Here is a 7866-nt window from a genome sequence, read left to right as displayed (position 1 = left end):
AGAGAAAAGTTAAAATTGGAAAAAATATTTAGTTCTCCAAATAACTTACTTTCCCCTCTGCAAATTGGCAAAAGGTGATCCTCATTCAGTTTTAACCTCTCTAGAGTTTGTGAATTATTAGGATTTCCAGAGAATAGATTGACAGCCGCTAAGATTGTAGTCTGTCCTCAGCAATTGCTTATTTTAAATTAAAGAACATTGTTGCTTTGTTTTCTTTTTTCCACTTAATTTGGTAATAACCCTGTAAAAAATAATGTTTATTTTTAGCCATCAATTTAGATGTAAATTGTGGTTTAGGAAATACAATTTTTTTCAAGAATTTTCCATAGGTATGTTTTTTATTTACCTGTTTATAATCTGAGATATTACATATTAAAAGTATTATGTATTTTCAGGACTATTACCACATTTCAGATTTTTCCTCATTAACTCATAAAGTTTAACTGGATCATGTTAAGAAGGTATATGTGATAGGCAGAATAATGTCTTCCTAAAGAAGTCCATGTTCTAATACCCTACACCTGTGTACATATTAAGTTACATAGAATAGGGGAATTAAAGCTACTATTCATCTGACTTTGAGGTGGGGAGATTATTCTGGATTCTGTGGGTTGTCCCAATGTAATCACAGAAGTCCTTAAATGTGTAAGAGGGGCAAGAGAGTGGTGCTTTGTGAGAAAGACTTGACAGGCAATTGCTGGCTTTGAAACTGAAGAAGAAAACAAGACAAGGAATGTGAGCAGCCTCTAGAAGCTGAAAAAGGCAAGAAAATGGAGCCTACAGTCTCCAGAAAGGAATGCATCCCTGCCCAAACTTTGATTTTTACCACAGCAGGGTCCATTTTGAATTCCTGACCTCCACAACTGTAAAATGATAAATTTGTGTGATTTTAAGCCATTGAGTTTTTGAAATTTGCTACAGCAACAGTAGAACCTAATAGTGTGTTATTCAAGTAAGAGTATTTGACTTGTGTAGGTATCTAAAACTGAGTTGCAGTTCTTCCTTTTTGCTGAGTAACTTTGAGCAATTTATTAAAATTCTGTAATGATATATATCCTCACTTCTAAAATGGGAAGGGTAACTATTACCTTTCAGGATATAAAAGTAAGTAAAATAATATATGCTTTTTCTCTTAAAATCTGAGATAAGTGTTAAACACTTAATGTAGGCTAGATACTATTTTATAGACTCTGGAAATCAAAATTATTAAGAAAAAAGAAAGCCTCAGGTTTTAAGGGATTTATATTCTAATCTAGAAGACAAACAATAGAATGAATAAATCAAAATAGAAGATGATATTATTATCTTAGAAGTAATAGCAAATCCTTGGGGGAATGCCAAGAGACGTACCAAAAAAATCATTGGGGAGGTTATATCTGAGATGGATCTTGAAAGATGAATAAAATTTTGCAAAATGAATGTTAATATATCTGGAATATCATCACTCCATCTTAAGGATGAATTTTAGTTTGCAGTATATTTTTTAATAATGTTAAGAAAATATTCATTTATTTCTTAAAGTATTTTTAAAAATCAGGAATAGTTTTAAATTTTATCCAAAAAATTTTGGTATCTCTGGAAATAATTAAAGATTATTTCTCCTTCTAGAGAAAAGGGAACACTCCTGCACTGTTGGTGGCAATGTAAATTGATACAGCCACTGTGGAGAACAGTATGGAGGTTCCTTAAAAAACTAAAAATAGAACTACCATATGACCCAGCAATCCCACTACTGGGCATATACCCTGAGAAAACCATAATTCACAAAAAGACATGTACCACAATATTCATTGCAACACTATTTACAAAAGCCAGGACTTGGAATCAACCTAAATGTATAAAAAAAAAAAAAAAAAAAAAAAAAAAGATGAATGGATAAAGAAGATGTGGCACATATGTGCAATGGAGTATTACTCAACCACAAAAAGGAACAAAATGGTTATTTATAGTGAGGTGGATGGACCTAGAGTCTGTCATACAGAGTGAAGTAAGTCAGAAAGAGAAAAACAAATACCGTATGCTAATGCATATACATACAATCTAAAAAAATGGTACTGATGAACCTAGTGGCAGGGCAGGAATAAAGATACAGATGTAGAGAACGGACTTGAGGACACGGGGAGGGGAAAGGGTAAGCTGGGACAAAGAGAGTGGCATGGACATATATACACTGCCAAATGTAAAATAGATAGCTAGTGGGAAGCAGCTGCATAGCACGGGGAGATCAGCTTGGTGCTTTGTGACAACCTAGCGGGGTAGGATAGGGAGAGTGGGAGGGAGGCTCGAGAGGACGGGATATGGGCATGTATGTATACATATAGCTGATTCACTTTGTTGTACAGCAGGAACTAACAAAACATTGTAAAGCAATTATACTCCAATAAAGATGTAAAAAAAAAAAAGTTATTTCTCCTAGTATAGCAATTCTGGGGTGAACCTCTGTGTAATTTACAAACAATATATTGCTTAATTCTTGTAAAGTTTTTTTCTTTTAAAACAGTATTGAGTTATATTTTACCACAAGTAAAATGTATCCATTTTAAGAGCAAATTTTGATCAATCTAACTAGAGGGTTATCAATTTTATAAATCTTTCCAAAGAACCAGCTTTAGGTGTCATTGATTTTTCTCTATTGTTTGTCCATATTCTATTACATTGATTTCAGCTCTGACCTCTATTATTTCCTTTCTTTTACTTATTAAGTTTCAATTTTGCTCTTCATCTTCTAGCTTCTTAGATAATTTATTTTAGATCTTCCTTTCTAAAACAAATATTTAAAGTTATATATACTCCTCTAAATACTGCTTTAGCTGTATCTCACAGATTTTGATATCTTGTATTTTTATTACTATTCAGTTGATAATATTTTATAATTTCCCTTATTATTTATTTGTTAACCATGATTTGTTATCAAGGTATTGTTTAATTTACAAAAACTGGGAATTGTCCAAGTATCGTTTTTCCTCAATACTTATTTTAGAATATACATACAGTAAAACTTGTTTTGGTGTACGGTTCTATGAGTTTTGCCAAATGCTTGGAGCCATGTAAATATCACCATCAAGCTACAGAACAATTTCATCACCCTCCCCAAATTCCCTTGTGCTTACCCTTTGTACTCAATATCTCTCTCCACTCCTACCCTTTTTTCTGTTGATACAGCTTTGCAATTTGAGAATTCAAGATGAATTTTGGCTTTGGTTCTCTGCTAGTTACTGCCTTTTTACTTTCATCCAAGACTCAGTTACCAAGATGAGAAAATACCTTGACTGCAATTTTGGTATCAGTTTAATACTCTAGTGTACAGCCATATCTTGTTTTTTACCCCTGACTCTTTCCCCTGTTATCTCCAGTCTGCCAACCATTCGATTTTTAAAAAATTTTGGTTATTTTATGTTTCAGTTCCAAAATTTCCATTTGGTTCTTTTTTATACTTATTATTTCTATGATGAGACATTCTGTTTTCCCATTCATTTCAAGACTGATCATTCTTATTTATTGGAGCATGGATATAATAGCTGTTTTAAAGTTTAAAGTCTTTGAAAATTCCAATATCTTTGTTGTCTCGGGGTTGGTATGCGCTGATTGTCTTTTTCTTTGACATACATTGAAATTTCCTGATTCTTTGTATATATATTGAATAATTTTGGTTTGTATTCTATACACTTTGAATTTTGTTATGTGAATCTGGATCTTGTTTAAATCCTCTGGAGAATATAGATTTTGCTTTTCTTCTTATTTTAACATGCATTTGACCCAGCTAAGTTCAGGTTGCAAGTCCCTACCTACCTTCTGTAAACTGTTAGTTCAATGTCAGTTTATTTTTCAAAATCTTTCAACGGTAATTGTGTCTATCTGTTTGCTATCTTGTGGCTAGTCTTGGATCTGGGAAGTATTTTATCCCATAGTTATGTTCTTAAAACTTTGTTGTGCTCCTTAGGGTCAGTTCCACCCAGGTATAGCTCAAGGCTGAGCCCAAGAATTCATCTATAATTTTACAGAGTCACTTTCTTGAGGTTTTTCTCCACCTAATATCCCCTACATCTTTTGGCCACTAGGTACTCCTTTTCTTGGTCTTCTGGCTAGAAAGTCAGGGCTTTAGTTTACCTACTTTGTCATACACTTCTTGAAGCTGTATCTGCATCTGAGGCCATGAGGAGATGTAAATGGGAATGAGCAATGGGATTTTTCAGATGCTCTTGAGATCACAATTCTACTGGTCTAAGAGAAGGATTTCCACTCTTTGTGGTGGTTTGTGCTTGTCCAGAAACCGCTGCCATTACTGTTAGCATTGCCATGAGATTTCCTGGTTGTTGGGCTATGAGGGAAAGGAAGAAACAAAAAATCCAGGGTTTTTTCCCCCTCTCCTTTTTCCACTCTTAGTATCCTTTTTTTTTTCCTTTCTGTCTTTTGACAAGAAATATAGGGCTTCACTTGAGATTCTTTCTGTCTTTACCTGGTATGCATTTCCAGCTTTTGTGCTGCCTTTGAGTTCAGGCTGGGAGATGTTTGAGAAAGAAAAAACTAACTTCTGGTTCAGTGACACTTTGAGTTCTGGTTTCCTTTACTAGTCCACTTGCTACAATTTACCTTTTAGAATCTTAACATAGATATTCCATGAACTGTCTCCTGAGTTTTAGTTGTATTCAAGGGCATTGTAAGGGTAGAAAGTACTTTATTATGACCAGAACTGGAACCTGAAGTCATTTAAAAAGACTTAGTGAAGAGAGGCAGTGATAAAGAGGAGAGGCAGTAAACTCATAGAAAAAAGATGAAAAGGAAGCTGGAAATGCTAAGAAAATAAAGAAGAAAGAAGTAAGCAATTACAGAAATAAAAACCATTATCAGAAGATATTACCTTTTCTATGAATAGGTTAAATTTAGCATCTTCAAGGAACTAAGGTTGAAAGGACTGATAAAGGGGTAAAAGAACATTGAAGAACTTGAAGGACACTATGTGGTAGCTATAGTTTGTACACTAGTTTGAATATACATTATCAGTAGTAAGAGGGAGTACTATAAGGAAAAATGGAGGTTTTGTGTGGGCAAGTAGAGACGAGAACTTGTGAAATCAGAATATGTTTTTATTAAAGTGATTCCGTCTTTACTGTCCAGTGAGGTCTATGAAAAGGTTGATTATAGAAACGACATATCAAATGGAATTTTGAAGACAGACTTATTCTATTAATAATGTGTTGAGAAATAGTAAAAGTAGATTTAAAATTAGAAATGAATGCAGAAATTTGGCTGCTGACTAAATGATTTACAATACCAATGGATGTTTATTTATTAGTTGTAGCAGAAGGTACAGTAAGGCATAGTACATTACTTTAATTCAAATTAGCAAAAGTCTTAAAGATATTTGGTTCATTAAGTACCAGTAGAGTTGGGATTATTTCAAGATGGTGGAGTAGAAGGACATGCACTCACATCCTCTTGTAAGAGCACCAGAATCACAACTAACTGCTGAACTGTCACCAACAGGAAGACACTGGAACTCACCAGAAAAGATACCGTACATCCAAAGACAAAGGAGAAGCCACAGTGAGATGGTAGGAGAGGTGCAATCACAATAAAATCCAAATCCTGTAACCGCTGGGTGGGTGACTTACAAACTGGAGAACAGTTATACCACGGAAGTCCACCCTCTGATGACCTGGAAGACAGAATGGTGGAATTCACGGCTGTGGAACAGAATACAGAATGAAAAGAGGCAGTAGAAGGAGGTCCGTGAGCTGCGTGGGCTTGTGCCTAGGCGCCTGTGGTTTGGGGCCTTGTTCTGGCACCAGGGGTGCCGGGTTGGTGACTTTGGCACTCTTGGTGTTGGGTGGGCGGCATCTTGGGGGTCACATGAGCCAGTGGCATCATGCCCGCAAGCGCTGTGGTCAGGGTCATGGATTTTCTGGATGTTCGTGGGCCAAGAGGAAGGGTGGAAAGCACATCCTGGAAAGGTGGAAAGACTATCTCCCAGTTGGACAGCGGATGCCTGGGACTCGTTTCATTGCTTTCAAAGTTCCTTTAAAAAAGAGTTTTGAAAAGAATCTTGCTCCAGAAGAATGTTTTTCCCCCTTGGATCTTTTTAAACAAAATCCAAGAACAGAATGAAGAACTTGGGCTGATTATTGACTTAACATATACTTGCCCCAATTATAAGCCAGAGGACTTACCAGAAACTATTCCTTATTTAAGAATTTGTACAATTGGGCATCAGATGCCAGGTGATGACACTATTTTTAAATTCCAATATGCTGTTAATGGGTTTTTGAAAGAAAATAAAGATAATGACAGACTTATTGGTGTCCACTGTACCCATGGTTTAAACAGGACTGGGTACCTCATCTGCAGGACAAGCCTTGATCTTGCATTCTTACCCTCATGGATGTTACTTCCTGTCAACTTCCAGCAGCAGGGGTCTTCTTTTCAGTGCTTGATGCTTCACAAAATAGACTCTGCCCATTGGAAGCAAATACCAGAGAGCTAGGAGACAGAGCTGGTTGCAAACCTTTCCTCTTCCAGCCTTTGGTTGCAATTCTTTTGCCCATACTTTGCTACCTCTAGTTCCTTGGGCCACACAGGTATCCTGCATCCAGCTCTTCTATATGTGAGAGACATTCTGAATACTGTCCCTTTTTCTTTGCACAGAAGTATATACAGTGTGGCAGTTACTGTAATCTCCTCGCCCTTGCAAACAGCCACTCTAGAATCTTGGACCTCTAGGATTCTCTGTCTTGCATGCTTGGGTGCAAGACCAAGCAAAATGAAGAAGAGAATAATTAGAGAAAGAAGAGGACATTCATGGAGAATTGGGAGCAGATAAGGTGAAAGGGCACAGGAGAAAAGAGATTCATGTAGATTTTTTGGTTTCTGTGGGAAACAAGTTGACACACTTTGGCCTCATTTTGTATTACCAGAACAGATAGTTATAGATATATTTAAGTAGCTAGATAGTACAGCAACTGCCATGAATTATGTACACTAAAGAGAACAGTCTTACATATATTTTTCATTTTGTTTTATGTCATATTACCTTATTAATAGCATTCACTGGTATGTTTGTAGAATACAGATTTTTGCTCTGGTTTTATCTACATGGTTATTTCCTTGTCATATTTTTAAGGACTCCAACATTGTAAGACATATTGAATGTTTTTCTCTTGACGATTGTTTATCTTGAAGCATCATGAACTAACTTGACCTGTTGGATTTTGTGGAGAAACTAAAAAGGGTCTGTGAAAAAGGCATTGCGCTGAGTCGCGTTATGCACCCAAGAGTAAGGAGCAGATATCTGCCATCAGCCCAACTTGGCCTGGATTGCCTCTGTTTTAGTTCCCCTGGTTAGTGCTTTTCTCCCTAACCACTCTTGTGACTGTGATAATGTGAGTAAGGGCTGAGTTGCTAATGATTTATGTGTGAGGTAAGCTGGTTTGAGGGAGGAAATCTATGGATCTAGTCATTTTCCTTGGTGGTAAGCTTTCAGGGGTGCAAAGATTGATCTTTCTGGGGACTTTTCTAGTACCAGGAAGATATCCCATAGATGGGACCTCCAAAGACACACATTTAATTTTTAGGCCTGTTTTTCCTATTATGAGATATGAGTTTTTTCACTGATGGGGATGATGCTTATCTGAGAAGAAATTGTGAAAGGTGTTGTAGTATAGAGATGTGGCTTAAGCTTTTAAGTTTTCTTCAAGATTTTTCCCCTAAGCTTCATATTTCAGATGGCCTACTTACATGATACTAGTATGTGATGTGAGGCTAACAACTTAGCAAATACCTGCAAGCCAGATCAGTGTCTCTTTTCTCTATATTTCCATGGAAATCAAGGGACCCATAGCTGCTGCAGGTTAGGGTGGGTGGTGTGAGATT

At 36.3% G+C, this 7866-nt stretch overlaps 1 pseudogene; it reads left to right on the top strand.

Moving 5' to 3' along the window:
* Nucleotides 1-5850: 5850 nt before the first annotated feature.
* LOC112415055 (RNA/RNP complex-1-interacting phosphatase pseudogene) lies at nt 5851-6481 on the top strand (annotated as a pseudogene).
* The last annotated feature ends 1385 nt before the right edge of the window (nt 6482-7866 follow it).

The sequence above is a fragment of the Neophocaena asiaeorientalis genome, unplaced genomic scaffold (genome assembly GCF_003031525.2).
Source record: "Neophocaena asiaeorientalis asiaeorientalis breed wild unplaced genomic scaffold, Neophocaena_asiaeorientalis_V1.1 scaffold434, whole genome shotgun sequence".
NCBI classification, from domain to species: domain Eukaryota; kingdom Metazoa; phylum Chordata; class Mammalia; order Artiodactyla; family Phocoenidae; genus Neophocaena; species Neophocaena asiaeorientalis.
This window is presented reverse-complemented; position numbering and strand designations above follow the sequence as displayed.